This window comes from Podarcis cretensis (genome assembly GCF_951804945.1).
Source record: "Podarcis cretensis genome assembly, chromosome: 9".
Taxonomy (NCBI): domain Eukaryota; kingdom Metazoa; phylum Chordata; class Lepidosauria; order Squamata; family Lacertidae; genus Podarcis; species Podarcis cretensis.
Window position 1 is genome coordinate 21392380 of NC_137178.1, and position 13179 is coordinate 21405558.

Here is a 13179-nt window from a genome sequence, read left to right on the forward strand (position 1 = left end):
GGAATGTCAAATGTGGAGAATGGGACTGACCCTGTCCCATACACTATTGTCCTTATGACATGTGTGTGGTCCCCCCCCCCACCCGAAGCTAGATAGATACAGTGGTACCTCTGGTTACGAACTTAATTCATTTTGGAGGTCCGTTCTTAACCTGAGGTACCACTTTAGCTAATGGGGTCTCCTGCTGCAGCCACGGCACCGGCACACGGTTTCTGTACTCATCCTGAGGTAAAGTTCTTAACCCGAGGTACTACTTCTGGGTTAGCGGAGTCTGTAACCCGAAGTGTTTGTAATCCGAGGTACCACTGTACATCAAATGATGCAGATATGGCAAATGACATGTAGAGCATCTTCCTAGAAGGGATCCCAATTGGAGAAGTGAATCCACTCACCCAGGCTGGCCATTGGCTCCCCTCAACAGAAAGTGCTACAAAAGTTTCCTGTTCCGACTGCCTAAGCAAAAATAACCTTTCCTATCTTGTCACTTTCTTGTTACTTTCTTGGGCTCCATGATCACTGCAGATGGTGACAGCAGCCACGAAATTAAAAGACGCCTGCTTCTTGGGAGAAGGGCAATGACAGGCCTAGACAGCATCTTGAGAAGTAGAGACATCACCTTGCCAACAAAGGTCCGTATAGTTAAAGCTATGGTTTTCCCAGTAGTGATGTATGGAAGTGAGAGCTGGACCATAAAGAAGGCTGATCGCCGAAGAATTGATGCTTTTGAATTATGGTGCTGGAGGAGACTCTTGAGAGTCCCATGGACTGCAAGAAGATCAAACCTCTCCGTTCTGAAGGAAATCAGCCCTGAGTGCTCACTGGAAGGACAGATTGTGAAGCTGAGGCTCCAGTACTTTGGCCACCTCATGAGAAGAGAAGACTCCCTGGAGAAGACCCTGATGTTGGGAAAGATGGAGGGCACAAGGAGAAGGGGGCGACAGAGGACGAGATGGTTGGATAGTGTTTTCGAGGTTACCAGCATGAGTCTGACCAAGCTGCGGGGGGCAGTGGAGGACAGGAGTGCCTGGCGTTCTCTGGTCCATGGGGTCACGAAGAGTCGGACACGACTAAACGACTAAACAACAACAAAATCTTGTCACTCTTCCCAGTTTAAGACAGCACTTCACACATCTTACAAGGTCTGTGAAAGTCAGTTGAAATGTCCCCCCCCCCCCCGCCCCTTTCTATGGTGGCCTTGCTTCATTCAGGGGGAAAGTTTAGCAATGGGGGGAGGTGTATAAAATTACTCACAGGGTGAAGAAAATGGACAGAGATTAAGTTCTTCCTTCCTCATAGTATTAGAAACTTGAGGCCATCCAGCAAAGCTGAACACTGGAAAGGCGGAAGGAGGTTTTTTCTTCACACGGTGCATAGATAATTGGAATTTGCTGCTACAGATGTAGTGATGGCTACCAACTTGGATGACTTTAAAAGGGGATTAGACAAATTCATGCGGGATAAGGCTGTCATTGGCCATTAGACATGATGACTATGTACTGTCTCTAGTTTCTGAGGCAAAAGGCCTCTGAATGCTGGGATACACAAGTGAGGAAAAGGCTGCTGTGGTCTGTTCCTATATGTAGACTTTCAGTAGGCACCTGTGAAAATAAGATGCCTTTGGTCTGATCTAGTAGGGCTCTTCTGACGTAGTTTATGCTTCGAAATCATGGTCATTGTATGTTAAACTGTAGGTAATAAATCCCAACAGAATTCACATATACAGTGGTACCTCGGGTTAAGTACTTAATTCGTTCCGGAGGTCCGTTCTTAACCTGAAACAGTTCTTAACCTGAAGCACCACTTTAGTTAATGGGGCCTCCCGCTGCTGCTGCGCCGCTGGGGCACGATTTCTATTCTCGTCCTGAAGCAAAGTTCTTAACCTGAAGCACTATTTCTGGGTTAGCGGAGTCTGTAACCTGAAGCGTATGTAACCCGAGGTACCACTGTACTTTGTCCCAGTGTCAGAATGAAAACATATCCCTATACTCCGCAAATGGTTCCCTAAATATTTGCTGTAGCTTATTATCAGCCTGCATAACAAGACAACAGTCCTGAAGTTGGCGTCAACCTTCACAACAATCCTGTTTTCCCAGTTGCAAATGGGTGTGTGTGTGTTTTCTTAATGCAAAAGCTGATTAAGGAACTAGGTGCCAGCAAAAGATTCATTTATGGAGTTGGAAGAAGGAAAAACACTGGCAAAGTTCTACAAAACTTTGTCCAGATACTAGCACTCCCTGTGAACAATGCCAAGTTTCAATAAAAAGCTAAATTCTGTAAGATCAGTTAAATAAAAACATATTTTTAAAATAGCGGGTGGGCAGGAGGGAAGGGGATCTGAACAATAATTGTAGACACACACGGGCCAAGAACATGTTCCTTATTCCACAATGTGTAGATTTTGCTAAGCCAGAAACAGAAGAACAAGAGAACATCTAGCCATCTAGTGGCAGAGTTCACTCAAATGCAACACGTTCTGTAAATTTCCCCAGAGCAGAAAGAAAAAGAGACAAAAAAGCAGACGGTATGGTTTTCTTAAACTTTCCATATTGTCAGCACCAGAAATGCTATAGAAGGCTGAGTGGGATTTTCTCCTGAGAGGAGAAAGAAAGGAGAAAAAACTTCCCCGTAAATTGCACCAGTATTGGTTGTAATATGCTACCCAGAGCTGTATTGGTGGTAGCAACATAATGATATAGTGACAATATACAGTAAAAAAATAAACTGAATAATTGATCAGTTACTTCCATTTAACAGTATGCCAGAATCTGAATATACTACCTAAAGCACATGGGCTTAGCCAGGATTTTTTTTAGAGGGGCAGGCTTTTGTTAGTTGGGGCAGAACCTCAGATTTGTATTGATTTGGGGGGGGGGCGTAGCTGCCCCCTGCCCCACTTGGCTACGTCCATGCTGAAGCAGACGATCTCCCTACCAGTGTGGTCTGCCCCGATTTTGACTCCTGTTTAAAAGGGAAAGCAACAAACATTTCCAGAGAGATAATAGATTGAGACTCTCAGAGAAGAATAAATAAGCCACAAGGAACCTTAAGACCATCAGCGGGCATCAGCACTGCCTTCCTGGAAAAACTATGGGAGGCTGCCAGGCCTCTACTCCATTTCCATCACCTGTGGGCCTTTAACTAACATTATTTTCACTGCCACCAGCAGCTTTTGCCACTGTAGTGACTCAACCCAGAAGTGCTCCCCCACACAATGGCAGCAGCCTTTACAGAAGGTGGCCAAGTGGCTCAGATGGGTGCCAGGTAGCAGCCATCTTGTATTTCCTAAAATGCAATGCCTGTTCCCTTAGCAACTGTGAAATTTAATGTATTCATCAATTTGGAGCCCAAAGGAGCCCAGGGCAACAAATACACCTCCAATTTCAAAACAAAAACAAAACACAACTCTGTTACAACCTTCCCCCAAGCTGGGGCCCTCCAAAACCACCACCCCCGCCCTCCCCAATAGGTCTTAGGAACAACATTTCTCAAACTTAGGTCCCCAGCTGTTCTTGGACTACAATCCCCATCATCCCTAGCTAGCAGGACCAGTGGTCAGGGATGATGGCACTCAAGTTTGAGAAACATTGAAACCACCACATTTAGAAAAGGACATTCAATGATATCTGTGTAGGGGGCCCTATTCCAAACACATAGAAGAATTCTATACTCATAACAATACACTTCCGTAGCTGTAACAAGTGCAGAAGGTGGCTGCTAAGCACAACTAGGAAGCCTCATGTCACACCTGTTCTGAGAGAACTATACTGCTTACCTGTTCTCTTCCAGGCCCAAATTGTCCTGAGCAATAGGGTAAAAGGTAAAGGTAAAGGGACCCCTGACCATTAGGTCCAGTCATGGCCGACTCTGGGGTTGTGGCGCTCATCTCACTTTATTGGCCGAGGGAGCCACCGTACAGCTTCTGGGTCATGTGGCCAGCATGACTAAGCCGCTTCTGGCGAACCAGAGCAGCGCACGAAAATGCCGTTTACCTTCCCAGCGGAGCGGTACCTATTTATCTACTTGCACTTTGACATGCTTTCGAACTGCTAGGTTGGCAGGAGCAGGGACTGAGCAACAGGAGCTCACCCCATTGCGGGGATTCAAACTGCCAACCTTCTGATTGGCAAGTCCTAGGCTCTGTGGTTTAACCCACAGCGCCACCCGTGTCCCGAACAATGGGGTACCTGGCAGCAAGTAGCACTGATCTACACAATTCCACGGCATATGCTCACCCATAGTATGGTAGGCTAACAAGCCTGAAGTCCAGTCAGGCCAGGTTCCTGTCTCTGCAACCAATCCAGAAGACAGGGCACCTAGCGGTCAGTCCCGCACAAGCACATTCCCAAAGTGTTCCCTGAACCATCCAAGCCATGATCCAACCAACTGAGTAGACCCAGCACCTCAGCTCTGCTTCCCTGTTTGCAACATCTGAGCTTGATGAGGCATGTGACCCTCACCTGTCCTGAGCCTACTCCAGCTGAGGAATCACAGGCCTCCTCCCAGAACTAGCGAGCCCCACCTGGCCAGCTAAGATATCCCAGCTAGGGCACACCCTTGTCTGCCTCAGTATCCGAAAGTGTTGACTCTGCTGCTTCTTAAGCCTCAGAGCCCACCATGTTCAGAGAGACAGGGACCAGAGACTCTGGCTATGGTGATGCGTCTACTGCTCTAGTTCCTGCGCACTGACCTCCATCCCCTCACCACCCTTTCTACACCAATCTCTCCTTCTCCATCTCCAGCTTGCCCCAGTGTCTCCCAGTCACGGCTACACCCTTCACAGGTATCCTCTTCCTCCTCCCTGCTGTCCTGCCAGTTCATGACACAAGTGAATGTCTTGTCTTTCATAGAATTGTAGAGTTGGAAGGGACCACGAGGATCATCTGGTCCAGCCCAAGAATCTTTCACCCAATGTGGGGCTCGAACCCACAACCCTAAGATAAAGAGTTTCATGCTCTACCTACTGAGCTACCCCTTAGAGTTCTCCCTCATAACACCCTAAAGCATGGGTCCTACATACTTGAAAGATCAGTTCTTTCCATACAGACTAAAACAGGAGCTGTGTTTATCTGGGGAGGTTTATCTGTTAGCAATTCCATCACCTGGAGGAGGTTTCATGGGTGATAGCATATAAGAGCCTTCTTGGTAGTGGCCCACAAGGTGTGGAATTCCCTCCCTCCAGATGTGTAGCAAGTGCCTACATTGTACAGCAGGGGTCAGCAAACTTTTTCAGCAGGGGGCTAGTCCACTGTCCCTCATACCTTGTGGGGGGCCAGACTATATTTTGGAGGGGGGGAAATGAATGAATTCCTGTGCCCCACAAATAACCCAGAGATGCATTTTAAATAAAAGGACACATTCTACTCATGTAAAAACACACTGATTCCCAGACCGTCCATGGGCCGGATTTAGAAGACGATTGGGCCAGATCTGGCCCCCGGGCCTTAGGTTGCCTACGCATGTTGTACAGATTTAGGTAACATGGGGATGTCCTAATGCTGTATTATTATCTCTTCTACATCTCATGCTGTTTTGCTCCGTTTTGTGAAGGGCAGATAATAATAAAAGAACCATACTAAATAAATCAGTAAATAAATAGGCATTCACTCACAGAAGAACAGGTGGGAGACTGGTCAATGTCAAAGTCAACTGGATAATATTGCTAAAACCGATTTGGGAAATTGGCAGTGTGGAGACGCTTAGGCATCAGATCTGTGTCATCAAGGGACAAGTGAAACAAGATGCCTTTTTTGCAAAATGGAGTCGTTTTATTTATTTTTTTTACTAATGAGACTAACAGTGCACACACATCCAGCCTAACATGTGACAATATGGAAAAAGAAAGATTCATGTGGTGCCTTCATCTGCCCCAGATGCAACAAAACATGTCTCTCTACAGCTGCAGCAGACACTAACCTTACAGCAATTCAGTTTCACCCCCAAAGGTGCACTGCTTCATTGTTTCCTGAGACAGACAAGATGCCAACCAACCAGTCTTGTTTATGAGGCAAGTCCCTCTATCTGACAAATATGATAATGGCAACAATCTTCTTCTAAATTAGACCCTAAATGAGGGGAAAAAAATTATTAACTCAGCTGTTGTGCCATTGCAGTTGTTGCGTATTTTCTCTGGTTCAGATTTCTGTCTATTCATTGGTGCTTCTGTTTGACAGAAGTAAATAACTGAAGTTCACGGTAAATTAAAAATAACAAAAGGGAAATATTGAAACCTCTGGTGTGGTGTATAAAGAGGATTCAATAAAAATGTCAAAATTTCTGTGATATGCTGAGAGCCTCAGGCCCAGGGCAACCAGCTAAGGAAGCTGTTATGTTGAGACAACGGATTGTGAATAAACTCATGTGTGGCTGATAAGGTCCTGGCTGTGTTTGAGAAACTGGCCTGTCATTAATTCCCTTCAATTTTCTCATAGTGACACTTGATCCTCACCATGATTCTATCCTATATTGCTATGTTGCTGAAACCAACTGACAACAGAAGAGAAATGCCGCTCTTTTTCCTTTGACGTGACCTCAATTAACATACCCAGTCAGAGTTTTAAGCACAGATCTGTCTGCTGGTCTCTGAAGCACTGGTACTCCTGACCCCAGCCGGTCGCAAACTCCTGGCAAACTCTGCATGCCTGGGTTTTTATATCTGAAATAGTTTCATAAAACAAATTGGCCGCTGAGTGCCTGTGATATTATGGTTTTTCTTGTGGTCACACCAGCTGGGCTGTCATCCATTTAATATGACAAATTAAGCAGATTCCTGGAAAATGAATAATATTCTGGGTTTGTAAAAGAGGCCTTGTCCAAAGACCATCCAGGCACCTATATAATTTACCACTAATTTACCCACTAAGCCATAGGGCTGAATTATGGGAGGCGGAAAGGACAACCAGCAAATGGGATTGATCTGTTCTCAGTTCTGGGTGATGGCAATCAGATGCCAATATCATAAGGTCATTATACAAATCTGTGGTTGCATTGCACTTGGGATACTGTGTACAGTTCTGGTTGCCTCACCTTGAAAAGGACATTGAAGAATTGGAAAAGTTTCAGAAAAGGGCAGCCAAAATGATTCAGGGGACAGAGGACCTCCAATATGAGGGAAGGTCGCATTTGGGACTTTTTAGTTTAGAGAAAAGGCAAATAAGAGATGACACAATAAAAATCTATGGCATGATGCTTAGGATCAGTGGCGGAGCATGCCTCAGTCCATCTCCTATGTACTAAGGTTATTGACCCAGCAGGCATAAGGTCCTTTATGTGCAGAGCAAACAACAATGGCGTCTGATGGCTTAGCCTGCTATCTTAGGTTAGGAGCTACGTTAAGACACCAGCTGGACCACACTGTGACCTGTTCCTGCACACAGTGCTTACAAGGGCCTCTTTTGCAAACTGAATAAAAAACCAATCACTATTTTCTCAGTTGTGCTGAAGCACTACCTCACCCCCTCAGCTCAAACACGTGTGATTTCCACATCAAGTTGTTCTTGCAGCCGCTTGATGCGTGATGTTTAGCCTGCAACATGATGGTCTCTGGATGGGGGAAAAGTGCACAAACATCACATCTGAGATGCAGCAGAAGTGTTTGTTTTGCTATGATGAACAGATGGATTAGACTGCTTCCATGGCCCTGAATCTCTTTCGAAGCTGAACAGAGCAGAAAACAGACTTCCCCTCTAGTTAAGGTGCTGGTTTGCCCCCTCTAAGAAGTTTCAGAAGTCATCTCATTCCTAGCGCAGGATGGGCAAATCTGTCAATTTTGGTTTCTCTTTGGTCCCATTCACACCGCAGATTTAAAACACTTTAATGCCACTCATGGCTTCCCCAAAGGAGTTAACTGTAGTATAGTAAGGGCACTGGAAACTGTAGCTTCAACTCTTCCCTTGCATCTTCTTCCATTGAGTTTATGCCCTCCTCTGTACACTGAGCATGAAAACCGAAATAACTGAGAGTGGCCTGATTCCAGCAAGTGTTAGAATATAAGCCTGAGTGATTGGCCATTAAGAGAGAACAAAGGAAAGGTAAAGGTAAAAGGTAAAGGTACCCCTGCCCGTACGGGCCAGTCTTGACAGACTCTGGGGTTGTGCGCCCATCTCACTTAAGAGGCCAGGGGCCAGCGCTGTCCGGAGACACTTCCGGGTCACGTGGCCAGCGTGACATCGCTGCTCTGGCGAGCCAGAGCCGCACACGGAAACGCCGTTTACCTTCCCGCTGGTAAGCGGTCCCTATTTATCTACTTGCACCCGGAGGTGCTTTCGAACTGCTAGGTTGGCAGGCGCTGGGACCGAGCAGCGGGAGCGCACCCCGCCGCAGGGATTCGAACCGCCGACCTTTCGATCGGCAAGTCCTAGGCGCTGAGGCTTTAACCCACAGCGCCACCTGATGTCCTTAAAGGAAAGGTAGTGGGCCATTAAGAGGACCAATGAAAGGGGGTTCTGTGCTAGATGACAAATGGGTGGGGCTCCTCCTGCAGCTCTTACATAGTGAGAAGGAGAAAAGTCAGGGTATAAAGTGTTTGTGTAATGCGATCTATAAGTAATGTGATCTATAAGTAAAGTTTCAGGCTTGAACCCTAGGCTGTGGCTATGGGAGAAGCAGGAACCTTTTGGGGTGTTGATGCTGCGAACCCCTCCATCGTAGGCTGGGGTTATATATAGGTGTAGATAAACCATACATGATAAAGACACCAGAGTTTCTGCTGTGCCTCATTTCCAAAAGGAAACAGGGACCTTGGGTGAGCACCTGGAATCTTGCATTGCTCGGAGTTTGGGGCAACGTCAGGGGCGTATGAAGGGGGGCAGTCCATCCTGGGCACCACTCAGGTGGTGACAAGATGGCCCAGCCCCCCCCCCAGCTGTAGAGCAGCCAAGGGCGTGCACGCAGTTAGTATGGGTGCCGCTCACATGGCCTTTCGCATGGCAACTGTATGGGCTGCCACGCATGTGCAATCCATATGGGTGTCATGCGTGCGCCGCTGGGTGGTTTGCCCCACCCCTCGGCGTCTCGCCCCGGGTGCTGCAGAGGGTTCCTCCGTCATTGTGCAGCGTGTAACAGTATTTATATCCCACCCTTCCTCCAAAGGAGTTCAAGGCGGTGCAGCCTTCTTTCAATTTTAATCTCACAACAACCCTGCAAAGTAGGTTAGACTGAGAGATGGCAACTGCCCCAACTTCACTCGGTGAGCTTCATGGCTGAGTGGAGATTTGAACCCTTGTCTCTCAGGTCCTGTTTCTTCACTCTAGCCACTACAGCACTCTGGATCTTGGTCAGTAGTCACTTAAGTCAGGGAGTCTTGGTCGGGGAGTCATCTCCCTCATCCTCTTTAGGAAATTGGCTTGGGTCACTGTGTGTATAATTTTCAGGTTCCTAATGAATCATTTTTTAAAACCCCAAGGAAAAGGGTTTGAGAATCTTCTGTAGAAGCCTTGCCTAGGTTATCTTGCTGTAAAGCTAACAGGAGCGACTAAAGCTTACCGCAATTTGTCGGGGAGACAGAGTGAATTAACCATTTCTGAATGGGCTCCAATGCTAAGTTTGTCCTGTCTTGGGTATTGCCTTGGCTCATGCATTTGTTTTAGCTGAACTCAACGCCAGCAGATAACAGACGGTGAATTCCCAACACTTTGTATAAAACTTAGCCGCCCAAAGAAGCAGCAGTGGTGCTTCCATTTACTGCTGCAGCAACTTAAGGTCCTATGTCTGCTAAGGAGCAGGAGACGGAGAGAGGCATGGCTGCGGGAAAGCTTAAAAGCATATGCTCTCTCTCTCTCTCTCTGTGTGGCTTGATAGCATATCTGCTTCATTAAGTCTAGCTGTTTGTGGAAGGAGATTACCACCCCAGCAGCATGGAGCCAGCAGAGGCTGCAACTCAAAAAATGGCTTGAGTTGAGAGGCGTAGATGTTTGCCTGCATCTCTTTTGACAGTGTGATCCTACCACCTAGACATAATGGGGCCTGACTCTCCCTGTGGACTTCCACCATGAGCAATGACTGTTTTTGTCATTCTTGGACCACTCACAGCCTTATCAATACAGCTTTGCAAACCAATGTTCTGCTTTTGAGAGAGAGGGAGGGGGAGGAGAGCTGTTGCTGTTCTGTTAGAAGGCCCTTGAGTGCTGTTGCGTTCAGGTCTTGCTTCTGCTCCCTTCGTAGGAATCTGGTTGGCTGCTGTGAGGTGAGGATGGTGGATCAGATAGCCTATGGCTTAATAATAATAATAATAATAATAATAATAATAATAATAATAATTTATATCCCGCCCTCCCCAGCCGAAGCCAGGCTCAGAGCAGCTAACAACAGTGAAAGTAACACAGTTTACATAAAATCACAATTAATTAATTGAAATACATTCTAAAATCAATTCAGAATCAAATTAATGGCAACCATTGGGCTAGAGTTCTATGAGGATTACCAAAGGAGGGGGTCAGGCTGTGCCTTGGCCAAAGGCCTGGTGGAATAGCTCTGTCTTGCAGGCCCTGCAGAAAGATGTCAAGTCCCGCAGGGCCCTGGTCCCTTGTGACAGAGCGTTCCACCAGATCGGGGCCACAGCCCAAAAAGCCCTGGCTCTGGTTGAGGCCAGCCTAACCTCCCTGTGGCCTGGGACCTCCAAGATATTTTTGTTTGAAGACCGTAAGGTCCTCCGTGCAACATACCAGGAGAGGTGGTCCTGTAGGTACGAGGGTACTAGGCCATATAGGGCTAGCATATATTGAGGCATCTAATCATAAGCTTGCATTTTTATTAAAGCTTATATGTTTAATCAGGGCTTGTATTTTAAGAATGAGCTTAAAAATGTTCTGTTTCATGCCAGGCAGAAGACCAGTTGCCTAAAAACCTTGGCAAGATGTTTTTACTCCTAGACAAGGGGCCCCCCTGATTTATAGCAGAAAACAATTCTCAAAGTCGTAAAAAGGGAATTACAGGCTGACAGCCAAGGTTACACTGACCCTACAAATTAAGGGTGGATAAATAGTAAAATGAGCCATATCTTCTTCCTAAGGTTAAGAAGGTGAAGAGCAGTGAAAAAGCATCTAGCTGGCAGAAAGAGAACATTTTTGGGAAGACTTTTTCTAAAGCTGTTTCTTTCTTAAACTAAGATCCTTTTAAGATTTCTTTTCCTTTTAAAAGGTTGTTTATGTATTAAATATATTAGTTTAAATATAATTATGCAAAGGATTTAAGAAATGCTAGATTCTTATTTCATATAGTTGTAAGAGTTGTAACTATCCTGAAATTAAGTCAGCCACCAGCCCCCCTTGCCAGACAGAAGACGCCAATCGAGCACTCCTGATATATGGTTGTCAGGCCTTTTGTTTAGAAACCTTCAAATGAAGGAGATCTCTCAATGTTGATGTGAACTCAATCCTTGACATATGCATAAGATAAAAATTCAAGATTAATTATCTGTTTTGGAAGGCAATAGGGCAAGGAGGGCAAGAGGTGAGCTGGTAATTAAGATTCCTTGTTGAGACACATGTAAGATATATTACTACTTATTTGTCATTTATAGATAGAAGAATATATAGCTTTTTGATTTCCATAAAAGGCAAGAGGAAATGGGTGTATCTTTTGTGATTGGTTCTAGCAAACAGCCAATAGGAATTTCAACCAGGCTGATTGGACAGAGGCAGCCACAGGAGGAGCAAGGGGGCTGGATTAAGGAAATATAAGTGCTGGCCAGAATGGCAAGAGGCCAGGCCAGAGCTTGGTAACCATATACCACTGTGCCTCATATTTATTTGTCTGACAAATAAATTACTATTTTAATTTCTCTATTGCTGCGTTGAATATTTCATTCCAGCTAAGCGTTAACCACAAGCAGGGTGCTACAATATAGCACCATATAGGGCTCTGCAGCCCTCTGATCGTGCAGAGCTCTTCATATATTAAGATGGGCTGCCGCAGTTAGCTGGCTTACGTATGTTTCTATCTTATTGTGTTTTCTACAACTATTGGGCATGTCAGGTCCAACCCATTTTAACTGGGTATCACATTTTTCATCCAACTCACTTGTGAAAGAGTTCCAGTGGGCATAATCCCTGCCCTCACTTGTCATCCTCACAATAACCCTCTGAGCTGCATTCTCTGTCTTCCCTCATTCCTATGCATAGTTCACTACACTCATTGTTTCTCAAGCTCGGGTCTCTTGCTGTTGTTGGACTACAACTTCCATAAACCCTGACCACTGGTCCTGCTAGCTAGGGATGATGGGAAATGTAGTAGGAGGGTATAAGAGAAAGAGTCAGTCAGTGTAGACAATACTGACCTAGAGGGACTGGTATTTTTACGCTGTCAACTGCCCTGAGATCTACAGACGAAGGGCAATATACAAAATGGTTATTATTATTATTATTATTATTATTATTATTATTATTATTATATGGTGGCATCCTAGGTTCCTGGGTTTTATGGCCCCAAAAAGGAGGCAATGGGAAGCTTATATGGGTGAGAAGTGTGATCCTGTAGCGTGGTTGAAGAGGCTGCTGTTAGAGAACTTGCCAACTTTTTCTGCAACCTTGTGGGAAACAAGTATACCTAGTCAAAGGTCTCAAGAAAAAGGAGACACACAGACTACTAATTATGGACCAGCTGCTAATTATAGACAGTGATACCATCTTTTAGGCTAGCTAGGCATCAAGTTAAAAAAAAATCACCCAGAAATCCTGTGAGCATCCCCTGGGGGAGGAGAAGAGGTGTACGATTATTTCTGTTACATCAGAGATGGCTCATATTGCCAGCAGCGAAGAGGAAGGAAACATTGGTTGACAGCCCTCAGATGAACCAGTTCACTGATAGTTTAATGCAAGTCAAATCTGTATCGCTCCCAAGTCCAGACTCAGCATTTCCAGATGTTCGGGAAGTGTATTAACTCAGCTGCCTGTACTGCAACATGATTATTAGCACAGATTTCCTTACAGGAAATTAATATGTGGATTCTTGCAGCTTGCTGGATCCTCTGCTGTTACTAAGGGGCTCCGATGCAAAGCACTCTTCCCTTTGAAAGACCACTGCTAATCCCCTATTAAAGCTTATCGAAGTTGGCGGTAATCACCACAGTTACGGCATCTGCTTTCACGTGGCAGGCTGAAGGCCACGAGTTCAGGCAGCTTTAAAAGGGGATGAAGAAAATGCATTGAGACCCGACCATGGCTATTGGGAATGACGGCTAGCTAA